This window comes from Rhamphochromis longiceps, linkage group LG14, assembly GCF_057381845.1.
Source record: "Rhamphochromis longiceps isolate RC_006_pf linkage group LG14, R_longiceps_female_GT1.1, whole genome shotgun sequence".
Classification (NCBI taxonomy): Eukaryota; Metazoa; Chordata; class Actinopteri; order Cichliformes; family Cichlidae; genus Rhamphochromis; species Rhamphochromis longiceps.
This window is the reverse complement of record NC_140570.1, coordinates 36991415-37008994: the sequence shown is the minus strand read 5'-3', so window position 1 is coordinate 37008994 and position 17580 is coordinate 36991415. Positions and strand designations below refer to the sequence as shown.

Here is a 17580-nt window from a genome sequence, read left to right as displayed (position 1 = left end):
CACAGGTAACAACTCTGGAGTGAGATGGAAAACAGAGGGGGGTTTAAAGAGTGAAGCACCAGAAAGCGAACTGCAGGGTTCTGATTACCTCTGCTGTTTGCTGGTAGTTGTCACTGTTGTTGTGGTGTGCTTTCATTAGCTTTCTTCTGCAGAATCAGGGCTGATAACTAATAGCCTGTACTCTCACTACTGCACACACACACGCACACAGATAGAGAGAGGACAGTACTTCTCTGCCAAAGTTTCTCAGATTTACAAATGCAGTGCAGAGACACAGCACACTCTGTGACCTTGGAGCTCCTGACTGCTCTCACAGCGTCAGTCTGTTCATAACACGGAGTTTATATACGACAGTCTAAACTTCAGCATCACCGCAGGGGCCAACAGAGGTGTTGAACATGCACCTATTATTGTAGCACTTTTTGCCCTCCAGAAAGCAGAATAAGTGGCTGAAATGCACAAAACTCCATACAACCCTGAGACCATGACTGAAACAGGTTAATACAACTATTATTAAGGCTTTTCATGCTTCTCTTTCAGAGAAGTAAGATCAGGCTCTGAGTCCTGGACAAATTTTAAAAAGAAAGAAAGAAAATAAATAAATTATAATTCCAGTTGAAAAATGCATAGGCAGCTGGGTTACCTTTCTCACCAGAAATCCCGCACTTCCCTGATATTTTTGGCTATGTGATAGAGAAAGAAGCATTTTAAACTTAAATATAAACCCCACTTGAAAAAAAGCCTTAAAAATCACAGTCCCACTGAGCTTCCTGCAGTGGAAGGCCTAAATGGTTTACATGTGGGAAAAACTGCTTATCCTGAACCTTCAACCTAAATTTTATTACAGTTACAGTTTTATTACTCATTATTTTACCCCTTGTGAAGGAGCCTAATATTTTTTTTTTTAAATAAAAATAAAACAGTGCTAAAATTATACTTGCACCTCACGTTTTGTGTTCAGGTCCCGCTAAACCAAGCTTCCTCACAACTCTTACCACAAACACAGGTTCACAATGAATCGCCATCCTCCCCCTCTTATCTCCATGTGTCACCAACACTTGTGCAGAGAAAGACACATGAGTGGGACAGCGGGGTCCAGCAGCTGTCCTGACAGCCGCAAACATGAGCGGTGAGCAACAGGTTTGAATGGGAGCAGCGGGTGGTGTGGGTGTGTGTGTGTGTGTGTGTGTGTGTGTGTGTGGGGTGGGGGAATCATCCCTTGCTGCTTGCTTTCTCACTGCCCCCCTCCCCTCCTCACTAGGCAAACAATAAAGTTATTATGCTTTTTTCCTGACTCACAGTTAATCCACGCGGGGAGATTTCAACAACAGAGTTTCGTTGTTCGGATTAACTTTCCAGCGCAAACAACCCAGCGAGGAGCTGCGCGCTTATTCAGTGGCTTTCCACGCGATAAACGTAAAATTTCACACGCCGTTCATAGCGGAGGATACTCACTTTAAAGCACAGGTACTCCGTTTATCCAGCAGGAAACACTATCCACCTGATCTCATGTCGGAAACGCAGCGGAGGACGAAGGGAAAGCACACGGAGAGGATCCCTGCAGCAGCCGCAAAGTTACTTCCGCGGAGAAATCCAGCTCAGCTCCGCGGAGCGCCTCTGTGTCTTTACTTAAAGACACAGCGAAGTGGACACGAGTGAAGACACTCAGCGCCAGCGTGAAAACACAGACAAACACAGGAACGCTGTAGCTCCCGGCCGTAAAAACTCAAAATGCGTCGCAAACCCGGCCCAGTATCATGACGTCACGGGGAGAGAGACGGAGAGAGGGAGGGCGAGATTAGCACGGGTAAGCTCGAATCTATTCACAACTTTATGTCCTGCCTGCTTTTAAATAAAAGCCGTTAATGTCCCTTTTTTCTTCCACTCCCACGCTTTCCTTCCTGTCACACACACGGAATCTGCTGTCACAGGTGTTGTTACCTGAGTTGTCACGTGATGCAGAAGACCTGTCATTCAAGGAACCCTGAACTGAAACATCGAGGATTTTTTTTCCAACTTTAAGTATTTTGTTTTTTACCCATAAACACTTCAAAGTTTAATCTGTAACAAATATCTTCTTTTGTCCACCTTTATTGTTCATCATTTAAAATACCAACAGTTTCAAATAGTAAACTATGTGGTATTTATTAGTGAAACCATAGACTAAATGTTGGTAATTGGTTTGCCTTTATTACTGGATTCCTTTAACCGCAGTCATACCGGTTAGAGCTGAAACTGGGCAAGTGCTGTCATAATCAGAGTGACATCATGTGACAGCACAGGTAACGATATGCCTGTGGCGGGAGATTCCTGAAGTGTGACAGAAAGGATGACAGGATTTCTATTGAGGATACTTTGTGTGCCATATCTTTATGCTAAGGACCTGTAAAATCACAAATCATTGGTCAGTGAGTATTACCTGCTTTTGCCAGCCTTTCTGAGTATAATGGATTAAAATGAACTACTGTTTGGCTCCATAAAATCAAATCATAAAACCCCCTAACAGCTAATGGGACGAAGAAGAGCTGGAATCAAGTTACAGTAACATAATTTGAAGACCTTATCATGAAGTTCTACAATTTCACTTACTTTTCTCCAGGCCCTCTCCTTTCTCATCCTCTCTATTTAAAAGTGAGGTTGAACTACACAGCTCCATCTTCCCACAAAAGTGGTTCAAAAAGAATCAAAATGAAGTAAAATATTCAAAGCTGAACTATACTTGTGAAAAAAAGGAAACGTTTAAATCTCAGATTGGATTTGATGAATGAACTATTCAATTAAAAAAAAAACAGCCACCAAGAAACCAAAATCATCAATCCTTTTGGTGGGATTTTGAGTCCAGCCCTCAGGGTTAAAATTGTTCAAGTGTTCCTTTAACTGTTTTTTAGCATTATATTTTTAACTCAGGCAAACAGATTCGCCCATGTTCACATCACATGAAGCTGAAGTTCACCTCAGTCTGCCTCATTGCAAAGCTACTGTGTGCAGATGTGCTGTGTGAAAACTTGGCCTTGTGTTTGGTGTCAACACAACATACAGTCACATACAGTCACAACTAATCTGTTTATTTACTCAACTAATCAATAAGGTATTAGTTGTGTTTATTGTAAATCTATAGTTTGAATGATGTTTGAGCCCTAAAATGGATTCATTTACTCTGAAATACCAAGTAAAGTTAAAACAAAGGATGAATGATGAGCTATTTCCTGGCTGAAACATTTTTAGGTCTTTCTGTTGTTGTTTGTTGTCACATGACAATATGAGTCACTCTGGCATGGCAGGACCTGCCAGTACGGCTCAAATTAGTGCTGTCCAGCCTGCTATGAAATACCACGTCTGCCTGCTAATGTCAACAGAACCATCAACACATGGAGGACTCGCGGAGGCCGAGTATGTCAAGACTACACGATGAAACACATTATCTTAGACTCAAAAATCTTGCCAATGTATTGTGTTAACATCGCTGCTTAAAAACACATTTAAAAGCTGCTCATAGAAAAATTGTGATATGGTTGCTTAGTTTCAAAAGAGGGAAATAAACAGATTTCAGGGCGAGAACACAAATGGGCAAATCTTTGACATTGAAAGAGTAAAAAGATAAAGACAAGTTTGTCATGAACACTGAGAGGCCCACCTCATTGTTTATTTCTTTTATGTATATGTTTTTGGAGTTTCTAGTCACAACTACTCTACAGGTTTATGCCCTTGACAGGTACACAGTTTACTTTTTTAAACAGTTTTTTCCTCCATGACTTCACAATGTAACTCTAATTTAGATAGTTTGGAAGTAGATTATTTTGTGCATTCTGTAGTATCAGTGCAGAGCTAAGAACAATTAAATCATAAAATTATAAGGTGTGTAGTTTAATAAATACTCGATTGCCAAAAGGTTGATTCCGTTGATCTGGACGCAGCATGTTCAGTGGGAGAAACGCTTCGTCACTCATCCAAGTGACTTCTTCAGTCTCAGCTGACTGCAGGTTTCCCCAGTCTTATAAACAGTACATTTGCACAGTAACTGAAACTAGCCCACTGAAGGAACAACGGGCTGTGAGGTCAGTTCCTTGATCATTAACATGCAAATTGTCATGACCATTGATCAACAACCACTGATCACAGGGAAACCTGCAGTCAGCTGAGACTGAAGAAGTCACTTGGATGAGTGACGAAGCGTTTCTCCCACTGAACATGCTGCGTCCAGATCAACGGAATCAACCTTTTGGGATTTACTTACCTGGATGATTTAGCATGCATCAAGACAATAGTCCGTTGGCTGGTTCATAATAATATGACCCATTTATCCATCAGAATACAAGATCAGTTTATATCAGGAGTTTCTCAGAGTGCTGTGAAGCCAACGCTTTATCAGCTTTCCAACAGACTACAAAGTGTCAGCCTCCATAAGGATAAGGCACATTCCTCAGAGAGTAAAAATACAGCAGGAACTAGTCCACTCAACGTATCAGATCCAGGAACATACAAACCTGCCAATCCCGACGGCAACTTCAAACAAAGCATGCAGTGTGGCAGCCAATGAGGGCTGACTTCCAGAGGCAGGTTGTGGAATGTGGAAAGGTCAATGATAAAGAGATAGAGCGCTACATGGAGCACACCAGCTAGCTCCCAGCACACACACACTGTGAACACGAGCTAGTTTGGCTGTGAACTCACCTGAAGGACCTTTGCTCATTAAGCACATACTGACAAATGCAGAAGTACTGAGGTTTATGGAAGCTTAGTTTAGGAAAATTTAACCTCGTTCCAACGTCATGAAAATTTTTCATTAAGACCACCAGATAAAAAAAAGAAAAGAAAAAATGAATCCAGGATCCTTCTGGATTCAGAAGGATAGCTGGATCGGGATTAGTCTGTGGTATTTTCTTTTTAACATTAAGATGATCTCTATTCACATCTCATCTGCATTTGTGAAGATATGACACAAAATGTCCAATTTAGCCTCATCTCATCGTGGTGAAGAAGACTAAAAAATTCCGGAATCCCGATCAACTATGAAACTTAATCCAGTTCAGCCAAGACCCTCCAAGCAAAAAACACTAATCCAAACCTTTTGAGTAATCCTAATAAACAACCAACCACACTTATCATCACCAATCAATATTAGATTATTTTTTCACTAGTTATGTTGACATTTTATTTACTTATGCATTATTACTATTATTTTATTAGTATTATTTTTTGTTTATCGAATTATCAGAAATAACAGAAAAATTAAATGAATGATGTAAATTAAGTTAACGACTTATTGCCTTTACTGCACCAATCATGCTCATGTTTGTAGTCGTCCCCCAACAGGTCAATCCTGATTATGTACCAGCTGCCTAAAACTTTGTTGCAGAGGGCCTTACACTAACTTTTCTCCCCAATTGCAGCAGGACGTGACAAAGAGCCTGCAGGGTTGAACCACGCTGCAAACTCCTGAGAGCCCAAACTATCGAGCACCTGCAGTACAGACAGCACTGATGTTTATTGACTTAAGCTGCAGGACTAGCTGAGAGATAAGAGATCGCCACACACAAAAACACTGCTTACTAACAACTAGTCTGACAACCTGGAGTGGCTTCTTAAGTTTTTTAAGAACGTTGTGTTTTTCTTTGAGACTCAGCAAGCATGATAGTTCTGCTTCAACTACTCTCATCATAATTTGCTACAGTCCCATCAACAAAAGCGTTGTTTCAGTGTTAGAGCTGTGTTAAACATTGAGGTATAGTGTAAAGCATGTGACTCAGAACAGCACCATCATTACATAATGACGACATGTTGTGGAAAACAGAGGCAATGAGATGATGGTGTGCTGAAGAAGCCAAACTTCATGCCAGTCTGCTCTTTCTTTAGCGAGGCCGGCTTTCATCTGATCCAAGAATTACGGTCTACCGGAGAGAGCCGCCCGCCAAACTCAGCAGAGGTAAGAAACTGCAATCAGAAGCTGGCAAATATCCTTCTAACGCTAGCTGTGAAAATACAGGCAGTTACCACTGTGTAGTCCGTAATCAAGCAAAGGCTCACATTAATACGTTTGGACAGCTTGGACATTTCCATGCCAAAAAAGCATTCCAGTTACATTCAGTGGTTTCCTCAGAAATCCCACTGAAGGGATTATGAAAAACTCAAACCTTTGTATTAAAAAAGATCAAATTTTAAATTTCTAATGTAGTTTTCTCATCTTGATGGGATTTAACAGGCTTATCCTTATTTTTCATCACATATATGGCAAAGGTAACATGTTACACACCCAAGTATCTAAAGTTATGCAAGTGAAAAAACAAAACAAAAAAAAAATCTGCTTTTCCCTTGTGTCTGCCCTCGCACTTCTGCCATACACCAGCACAACTCAGGTAAAAAAACAACAACAAAAAAACAGCCAAAATCCACAAATATCGATATCGTTTGTAAAATCTCTATATGAGCAAGCTTGCCTTATCAGCTTAAAGTAGGACAACTGTGCGAGCAAACATAAGTGCATGCTGGGATTCAATTCAATTTAATCAACAAAATGTCAGAAAATGATGCCCCATGGTGCTGAAACTGACTTGCTTTGCTTGACCATCGTTAAAAGACTCGATATAAGAAGCTCTAAAGTCCTATTTTGTCTTCAACTGTGGCTAAGAATGCAGATTTCAAGCTTCACTCAGTGTAAAAGATAAAATGATGATATCAATTGCAAAACAAACTCACTGTAAAGTATTTCAATTTTTCCAGACACAGACACAGAACACCAAAAACTGTCAAAAATGAGCTCCTTTTTTTTAATACTGATTTTTTTTTTTGCGTTATTATGATGATGACAATTATTATTATTCATGTTATTCGTGTGTTCTTGCCTCTGTTCCTGAGCACTTACAGGGCTCTGTTGATCTTGGCTCCTTCAGTCATTCCACAGAGGATTTTCCCCCCTCTAATGCAATAAGCCTGGACCTCTTTCCCTGTTACAGTGAGAATCACAATATCTGATGTAAGTGTATCATTTCTGTTTTTCCCCTATCCCTCATCTTCCCTTCCTTTTTTTCCACCCCCTGAACATGATTTTTCACCTAAATCTTGTCATATGTACTGATAATGTCCACATCTTCCACTTTTAAAGATGATAATTTGCATTTGGTGGTTGAAGTTGGATGTGGAGCACACCACAAACAGCTAATCGAGTCCTACACAGATAGGGCTGCCACAAACGATTATTTTGATAGTCGACTAGTCACCGATTAATTTTGCGATTAGTCGACTAATCAGATCATCATCCATTGGATGTAAAACGTACACCTTATTGCACCAGCAGCATCTGCTCTTATATAACTATCATTAGCTTACAGCTTTAAGTGTTTAAGGTGCTAACTAAAAATAAAGACAAGATGATAGTTTATTACATTTTAATGAAATTTGCAGATTGTTTCGGTGAAGTTTAATAAACTCCTTGCTATCTAAAATATAACAGGACACCGGAGTATATTCTCGAGTAGGGCTGGGCCATATTATACCGTTCACGGTAATACCGGTATAATGTTAGGCAACGATAGGAAAATGAAATATCGTGATAGAATGGGAGTGAAACGCGCATGCGCAGTGCCTTTGTTTTCATACGCACATGGCCGATTGTTGAGTGAAACAGATGAACCAGAATTGGTTTGTAAAAATGGTGCAACTTCCGTGATGTGGAACTGGTTTGGTGTTTGTCCGTCAGATACACAACAAAGCACATTTTTTTGCAGAACATGCAAGCGGCCGTTGTTATTGTCATATTTGTCGGACTAAGATGCTCTTAAATCTGGGAGTAATCTGGGTCCTAAACTCCGTAATCTTCAGGTCAAACAACGCTGCAGCATCACTTAAGAGTTAAAAACTGTCTAAATTCTTTCATCTTTAATAAAACGATCAGCATTGCTGCTTTACCAGGTGTAACTATAAAGTTTAACTTCCAGGCATCCATGAAAACAAAAGTTATTACATTTAACGGAGTTAGAAGTTAGCAGGAAGCTAGCGGAAGTTAGCTCGCTAGTTTCGCTAGTTACCTAAGCATGATATAGCATGTTCTGACTGAGAGATTTCTGAAAAAAATCAAACGTACAGCTCTGCTATCACTTCCAACATAAATGAAGACAGGAAACTAAACAGCAGTGACGTTTGTAGGGTTACTGAAGTTGGGCTAGCTGGTATATAATGATGTGCTACGTGATCGCTAGAGACAAAGCTATGTTAGCATAACATAAACAGTGAAGCTGGAGGACGAACACTAACACTTTTCCACTTATAAAAGTTAACGTGAAGGTTCTTCATGGTTAGAGACAAATGCAATCGCATGGCAGGATGCTGTAAACGGACCAAACTTCAGTCAGGAGAACAACTGAGATAATCCATCCACAATACGAGGTTAGTCATTAATATACTGCAACAACATGGGAATAGAGCAGCTGCCAGAGAATTCAACATTAATGAATGAATGGTACAGAAGTGGAGGAAGCAAGAAGAATGAGTTTAATAAAGTTTGATTTATCTGACTGCTTTGTTTCGCTTAATGTGCCTTATAATCCCGTGCACCTTATGGTCCGAAAAATGCGTACTGCACACTGCAGTTTAATGTTGCAAAGCACCTTTTTTTAACTTCAGTGGATATTATACATGGTTATGCTCAGGATATGTCAGCCCATTTCTACTGGAAATGCCTTTTGGTTAAACTTTCAGCAAGGAATTTGCATTTGCACTGTTACATTTTTATAAAGCTTTAATGTACATAAAAACCAGCTTCTTGTTTAAGTGAAAATAAATGGAAGGTTGTCTTTTTGCGCTAGTAACGTTGTGGAGTTGTATTTTGTCTCGCATCAATTATATCGTCGGTTATATCGTTATCGCAAATTTTCAAATATATATCATGATAAATATTTTTGGCCATTTCGCCCTGCTCTATTCTCGAGCATCTCACACTTCTGATAATCAGCTGTCTGCTTGACGTTTATTCAGCTGTGTAAAAACTATAACTTTAATCTCAGCCAAACCGATTTACTCAGGAACAAATAAAATACTAAAAAAAAGCCAAACAATAACATTTTTAAGTTATCTAAGTGACTCATATATATTTAACCTGAGTAGCGAAAGACGGCGGTGGGTTTGAAAACGATTAGCCGGGAGTCCGGTGTTCTCACGGGCTCTAATGAGCCTTGCCCCCGGCTAGCTATCGAGCTAGTGGGTAACAGACGTCTCTGAAAACGTCGGAGCGCTTTTAAAAATATGTGCTGCCATCTTCTGTTTCAGTCCGTTATTACACTCTTAAATCCTGCTACTTATTCCTGCGTCTTTTGTGATCTTACAAAGCTTCAAACGACGCGTCGACTATTAAATTAGTCGTCGACGATTTTGATAGTTGACGTAATCGTGACTAGTCGACTAATCGTGGCAGCCCTATACACAGAGCAGATTTTTAATAAAAAATTAACTTATGTTTAGGGAGAAAAAGTAAGACAAGTAGGTTTTTGTTCCAAAGCTTTTTTTGGCAGCTTGATGTCACGATTTCAAGCTTGGTTTCAGAAATTTTACATGTGGTTGTTAAACACTGATCTATAAAATATACTTGCAAAAAAACAGAGCTTATAAAGGAGAAATTAATGAATTAAAACGATCTTGTTTTAAAGTCTTGGGTTTTTTTTCTCAGTATGGGCAGATCTTTGGCTGTTAGCCTGCAGCTAAATCTGTTTTACCGTTACCTCTGCAGCTCACCTCTCCACAAACACCCCCCCCCCCCCCCTTTTCTCCCTCTTTTTACTCACTAAACTCTGATTCCTCTCTCACACACAGTTTTATCTGTGCGATCAGGCCCCATGAGAAAAGTCAGATTTTAATGTTTCCACTACAGCATCAACTCAACAAGCAACGACACAAACAGGACAGAAAGAAAATGGAGGTAATTGCAACTTCACATGTGGATACAAACAAAGAACTTCTAAATAGTCAAGACCTCCCACTCTCATAGGCTTCTGGTTTCACAGGGGGAACTTACTCCACTTACTATATTCCGCAATGGCCTTATAAAGCTCAGCCTATAATGGTACATTTCATCGGGTAAAGATTTTAACCCAATTAAACATTTAGGCAACCATTTCTTCTGCTAATTTGAGCTTGAGCCATAGTATTAGTTATAAGATAAGAGGAGTGTATCCTATTTTTTTTATCTCTGTTGACTAAAGGTCAAAACTGTTGTTTTTTTATTAACACATTATTCTATATATTACAAACTAAAATGTGGGGTTGTAGAGGCTTTAATTGCTGTTGGTGGTGGTGACTAATGAACTTCACGGTTATTTATAAATGAAGGAAATTAATTTCCTACATTTTAAAAATTTGAATTGATTACAATTCAACTATTCAAAGGCTCAGAAGTTCATTTTTCCACCTCAAGTCATCACACAAGATCAGAACTAAGTGAAAAAGGAAAACCGTGCATCGCAGACTAGTCAAATGTAATCAAATGTGCCAGACAGCCGTCATGTCTTCAAAGTTTCATACCTGGAAACATAGTGGCTGCAACTTTCTGATCTCTTTTTTGAAATAGACACCCTGTTGCCCTTTACTCAGACCACACCAGAAAATTGTTTCTTTATTTTTTTTTGCCCCCCAATACCATCATTTTCTTACTCAATAACAAATCCCCCACACACCTCATGCTCCTGCCTGTTATTGCCCTTTTGCCTCCAGCCATCACCTTGTACATCGCTGTGAAAGCTGTTTGGACTTCACAGAAGAAGCCTGAACAGCAGCTGCATTCGGGCCCTTCTGGTCAGTTCGCATCAAAGCAATGACAACATCCCTCCTGCCAGCAGCTCTGTCTCCTGCTGGACACATCTGTCAACAGTCATCTGTGATTTCTGATCATTTCCACCTTTATGGCTCGACTCCTCTGCTGTGATTCACCTAAAAACTGGCCAGGAATCAAGAAAAACTCTTAAATCTGCTTGGAGTGAATCCTTCAGACTCAGTAGATTTTAGGTACTGCAGCTTGCATTATAAATATGAGCAAAGGAAATACAGAAACTGCAGAGGAATTTGAAAAAAGTAGCATATAGTGAGTGATCAGACATATTTTTGAATGCCTCTTCTTTACTGCTAAATACAGTTACAAGCAAAAACTCTTTAGCCCCATTGTGTATTAGGTTTGTTGGCATAAATTCAATGTCCAGCAGGTTTATCACCAAAGCCTACATTGCACACTGAAATAGCTGCCAAATGGGCCTTTATTATGGAAGAAGTTTGTCTAGCTTTGTCCAGTAAACTTTGCATAAAACAGCACCTCAAAGTGTGTAACTATAAGTACACTTCTTTCTAACTACCTTAGTCAAGTCCCACCACAGCTTCTCCATATTAATGGTTCAGACAGACACTATCTATCCTCTTCTGAAACCCAAAGCCAATATTCTGAGGTATGCTTGGGTCACTGTACTACTACTGAAAGGTCCATCAATGATTCCTCACTGACAGCATTACATTTTCTTCCAGGATTTCTGATATTTTACTTACTACATGTTGCCTGTTATACTTTGTAGGCTTTTGCATTACCTGAGGAATCAAAGAAGTCTCTGACATCATTGAGCCATGATCATGCTTTACTATACGTCGGTTTATTCTTCCTTCTCCAGACACATTTCTAACCCATAGGCCAAAAGTTCTAGTTTTGTTTTGTCCCCCCAAAGATCTGTGTCATCATTTCAATCATCATCAGTAATGAGTCACAGCACTTCGATAAATCATATGGTCTTGGGAATAAATTCAGGAACAGGTTTCATTTCAGCCAGTGAAACTGCTAGTCAGTGACTGAAACTGGCAGGGCTCTCTTAGGTTTGGCCCTGTTACATAGTGCCAGCAGGCACTGAAGGCAGGAAATGAAGGAGAGATGGATGCAGCAATGGTTCCCAACAGACTTCTACCCGCAGACATTGTAGTTTATTGTTGTGTTAGCCAAAGGAAATTATTATGAAGTAGTAAAATTTAAGTTAAAAAGTGTTGTTAAATGTATTTATCCTGCCAGGTAGTATTATAAGTTTCCTGCCAGCAAGCAGAATAAACACTAAGCGGTATCTTTTGGGACCAGTTTTGATTATTTATACTGGGATGAAGGCTTTTTGAGAAACCTCCAGGGTACCACAAAACCCCCTCTTTTACCCTGCAGGGAGAGCCAACTGGAGCCTCCTTTCAGGATGATAATAAAGTATAATACTGATATCCTACTTTAAGGAAAAACAAACAAAAACCAAACAGCAGCATACACTTTATGCTCCTTTCCCAACAGACTCTCTATATGCCCCTTGTCTGCCACACAAAGTGCTATAAACACTAACATCTTTTTAAAAGACTTTCACCTTTTCATTACACTGCCTTTGAACTCTCCAGCAGATAAACTTAACTGTTTATCTCACTTACTAGTAGATGGATATCAGCTGTCTTGCAGCTGCATCCCATCTCGCAACTTAACACGTGAATATTCCTGATGAATATTTTGCCATATATGATGTAGATGCTCCCGCTGCTGTTTGGGAATGGTGCATATGTGAGAGAGAGGAATGACCCTTTCATACAGCTTCTCTGGCATCCCAGGAATGTATGGTGTGCCCAGCACCAACCGCACGACCTTACAAACACAAACCCCCCTTTCCTCTTACTGCACACTCATGAAGCACAACACAAATGCAATCCATAACATGACATCCGCCAGCCAAGAGGAAAAGAAGCGGGAGGGGAAAAAGAGACTAAAAAGGAGAATTCATTCATGCACGAGAGAGAGAGAGGGAGCAGCTTAATATCCTATTTTCCTGCTTTCCATAAGAGAATTGTCTAAGTTTATATCTTGAGAGTTAATGTAAGGTTACAACAAGAGAAACAAACAAAAAAATACAATTTTTAGAAGAAATGTATTGATCTCATGGCAGTAGAGTGTGTTTTAATGTTACAGTGACTAAACACAGTGGTACAAAACAGTCTGTTTTACAAATGTAGCCAATCGTCATATTTGCGGGACTGATGGAGTCTCATGCAGAGGCACCTCCAGAATTTTTTCATAGAGGGCCACTAAAAATACTGGGGTCCCACACCAAAAACAGAAATTCCAGTTTTACCATGCTGTTGTCAAATATATTTTTGGGGGGTGGCTAGTTTTGTTTTGTTTTGTTTTTTTAATCTACCATGTCCAAGCAATGCAGGCACACATACGTACATGCATTAATATGTAGAATATGCAGTAAATTCTGATAAAACAGAGACAATTCAATCAATAACAGGGACAAACAACCTCACTATGAGCTCATATGGTAGGTTTTATCTTAACTTTAGTAAATAAAACTGTGGCAAATGGGGTTGGTTGATGATTCACCAGGAGAGACGAGAACAAAACTTGCTGATACAGCGCCAGGCTCCTATTGGGCCCTGTGTGATGCAGAGACACAAAAGTCGTTTATTTTTCCACTTGTTGATTGTCTGCTGCTTCTATGACCTGCGTGGATTTGGTTTATCTGGTCCACATATCATGTCAGTGAGGATGACTGTTTAACCTGCCAGCCTGTTTTTCCTGTTTGATTACCTCAGTTGGCTCCTCGTTTTTCACCACAGAGCAGACAATTCCAATGTTTCTACAACTAGCAGCAGACAGAAGAAGATGCTTTTTATTAAAGCTGTTCTGGAAACCCGAAAAAGTAAACACAACTTAAACATTTTCTGCTAGAAAAGCTAATTACTTCCTTTCACCTGTCCCTTTGGGCTTTGGTTTGTATAATTTTAAAATTATCAGGGACCTAACAAGGTATTTTAAAACCATGTTATCTCAACACTGTTAGATTCATATTCAGCACATATGCTGTGTTTTTGTTCACAATGAACAATCACTCAAAGAAAACACACACATGTCCAATTTTTTCCAGTAAACTTGCCATTTGTTTCTTTCAGATTCAGTTGAGGCTGTAATTTAGATATTAGTTGTAATTACAATAGTTGTAGTAGTTGTCGTAATTACAGATATTAGTCAGTTAGCTACTATCTAACAAAAATATAACTTTTCAATATGGCTGTACTGATTGTGAAATTCTGAGCTGATACTGTTAAAAGACTTTGGCCTAAATCCTATCCTCATGTACCCACAGTTTATTTAAATGTACTTTTCTTGTTATCTGTTCCCACTTCTGTGCTATAAACACTAACATCTTTTTAAAAGACTTTCACCTTTTCATTACACTGCCTTTGAACTCTCCAGCAGATAAACTTAACTGTTTATCTCACTTACTAGTAGATGGATATCAGCTGTCTTGCAGCTGCATCCCATCTCGCAACTTAACACGTGAATATTCCTGATGAATATTTTGCCATATATGATGTAGATGCTCCCGCTGCTGTTTGGGAATGGTGCATATGTGAGAGAGAGGAATGACCCTTTCATACAGCTTCTCTGGCATCCCAGGAATGTATGGTGTGCCCAGCACCAACCGCACGACCTTACAAACACAAACCCCCCTTTCCTCTTACTGCACACTCATGAAGCACAACACAAATGCAATCCATAACATGACATCCGCCAGCCAAGAGGAAAAGAAGCGGGAGGGGGAAAAGAGACTAAAAAGGAGAATTCATTCATGCACGAGAGAGAGAGAGGGAGCAGCTTAATATCCTATTTTCCTGCTTTAGCCTGCCCACACAAACAACTCAGTCCTCCTTCACAGGTGAAAACGGAAGTTCACCGTGATCCTGATTATCAGGAACCAGCTGAACTTATCGGAAAGCAGACTAGCAGACTCAGAGTTACCAGAACCCGTTTGTCTCCTGGGTGTGCAAATGAGCCATCCTGTGAGCTTATGAGATCTTAGCAAAGAAAGACAGTTTGAACCTAAAGTTAGCTTCACATTTTAATTGTTTAACAACTTTCACAAGTGGCCCTCAGATTTTTTTTCCACAGCTCAGACACGATTCGCTTTAGTCTACGCTTTGAGTGATTCATCAGCTAACACACAAACACAAGGAGAGCAGACTCAAGGAGGCTGCTCCGGTATCCTCACACCCGGACTGGCCGGACCGACCAGAGCGCAGCTAACGCTAGCCTCCGTTAGCGGCTCAGCGGGGAGCGGAGACGCGCCACAAGCTAACCCACAGCACGGTCCGGTAACCGAAGTCAGAGCCACGCGGGGATACTCACCAGGGATGTCCCAGGAAAACTTTTTCTGCCGACCCCGCGACGTACTTGGAAACTCTCCAAAAATCAGAAGGGCGGGAGCGGACTAACTTCAGGGCAAACTGTGTGATATTAGCCGAAGTCTTACTTTCCCGACGCCATGTTGAACAGAGGAAACTGGAACATCCGGGAAACTGAAACCAATCTCCATGGAAACCGAGTTAGCGACGGGCTACCGGGAGACGACTCTTCTTCGGCTTTTTTTCTTCTTCTTTGTGGTTGGTAAACATTACCGCCCACCGGTAGACTGCACTATTTTTATTCTTTATCCCGCTGCTGTAACACAATGATATGTTCACATATGGCTTCTTCTTGGCATGACAAAGATTTGCTCTGCACTCTCCATATACCTTACATCCAGCTGCTTTAAAATCACCAGCTAACCTAACATGCATGTCTTTGGACTGTTTGAGGAAGCTGGAGTAACAGAAGAGATCCCACGAGGGCACAGGGAGAACATCTAAACTCCAAACCTCCAGAAAGGTCTCAGCCAACCTGGGAATTTGAACCTTTCAGTAAACCCCTTTGCTAACCACTTCAAGATGCTTTCCATAAGAGAATTGTCTAAGTTTATATCTTGAGAGTTAATGTAAGGTTACAACAAGAGAAACAAACAAAAAAATACAATTTTTAGAAGAAATGTATTGATCTCATGGCAGTAGAGTGTGTTTTAATGTTACAGTGACTAAACACAGTGGTACAAAACAGTCTGTTTTACAAATGTAGCCAATCGTCATATTTGCGGGACTGATGGAGTCTCATGCAGAGGCACCTCCAGAATTTTTTCATAGAGGGCCACTAAAAATACTGGGGTCCCACACCAAAAACAGAAATTCCAGTTTTACCATGTTGTCAAATATATTTTTGGGGGGTGGCTAGTTTTGTTTTGTTTTGTTTTTTTAATCTACCATGTCCAAGCAATGCAGGCACACATACGTACATGCATTAATATGTAGAATATGCAGTAAATTCTGATAAAACAGAGACAATTCAATCAATAACAGGGACAAACAACCTCACTATGAGCTCATATGGTAGGTTTTATCTTAACTTTAGTAAATAAAACTGTGGCAAATGGGGTTGGTTGATGATTCACCAGGAGAGACGGGAACAAAACTTGCTGATACAGCGCCAGGCTCCTATTGGGCCCTGTGTGATGCAGAGGTGGTGATGGATAGGTGGGACTACAGCCTTGAGAACAGATACTTGGATGCAATTTGACTTTCTGTGCCAGGCAAAGTTGGAGCGACATCATTCCTCAGTATAAGTTCAGGGACAAGTCATCGCGTTGCAGCTGTTGCTGCTGTTGCTGCTGTAGGAGATGAGGAAAGCGAGGAAGGTGGGTGGAGAGATAGGAGAGAGCTAGCTGCACAGTGAGGAGTGCAGATATGTGACAGTCTGCAGGTGGAGGTGATCATCCATAAGAAGCTTCAGGGCAACAGAGGGATAGTTCAGGGTAATTTAGAGCAGCTAAAGCAAATGTTTGCTAAACATTCACAAAGAAGAACTGTTTTTCTCTGCTGAGCTTCAGCACCGCATTGCAGTGAGAACAGCCCAGACAAGCTGTGTCTGAATCAGAATCAGAATCAGAATGGGTTTATTGCCAGATGTTGAGGTTTACAACATTAGGAAATTGCTGCGGTGCTTCAGTGCAGACACTAAGAATTAAAGTGCTATGTAGAAAGAAAGATATGTGCATGAGATATACATGAGATATATACATGAGAATAAGAATTATGAGTGCTACGTAGAAAGATATATACATGAGTGCAGGTGGTGATCAGTGCCAAACATGAAATGATGCAGTGACACAGCGTAGGGTCATGTGTTAGTGGCGGGGACAAACATGTGGTTATTGTTCATGTGTCCAACAGCAGAGGGGAAGAAACTGTTCTTGTGGCGAGAGGTTCTGGTGCGAATGGACCGGAGCCTCCTGCCTGAGGGGAGCAGGTCAAACAGACTGTGTCCAGGGTGAGAAGGGTCAGCTGAGATCCGGGCTGCACGCCGCAGTGTCTTGGAGGTGTACAGGTCCTGCAGAGATGGGAGACTGCAGCCAATCACCTTCTCAGCAGAGCGCACAACACGCTGCAGTCTCTGTTTGTCCCTGATAGTGGCTCCAGCGTACCACACGGTGATGGAGGAGGTGAGGATGGACTCGATGATTGCAGTGTAGAATTGCATCATCGTCCGTGTTGGCAGGTTGAATTTCTTCAGCTGCCTCAGGAAGTACATCCTCTGCTGGGCTTTCTTGATGACGGAGGTGATGGTGGGCTCCCACTTCAGGTCCTGGGTGATGGTGGTACCCAGGAAGCGGAATGAGTCCACAGAGGTGATGGGGGTGTCAGTCAGGATGATGGGGGGGAGTGGGGCTGTGTGCT

General features: G+C 40.8%; 1 protein-coding gene across 4 annotated transcripts in view; it reads right to left on the bottom strand.

The window, feature by feature from the left end:
* Window positions 1-15319, bottom strand: part of pak4 (p21 protein (Cdc42/Rac)-activated kinase 4) — a 51697-nt gene extending 36378 nt beyond the window's left edge. For 2 of the 4 annotated variants that reach the window (XM_085429355.1, XM_085429354.1), the window contains exon 1: window positions 4235-4404. The gene's annotated coding sequence lies outside the window, so the exon portion shown is untranslated. Of the gene's footprint in view, window positions 1-1455; window positions 1732-4234; window positions 4405-15166 lie in introns of those variants that run through there. The other 2 variants (XM_085429352.1, XM_085429353.1) reach the window with 2 other exon arrangements.
* Between the last annotated feature and the right edge of the window lie 2261 nt (window positions 15320-17580).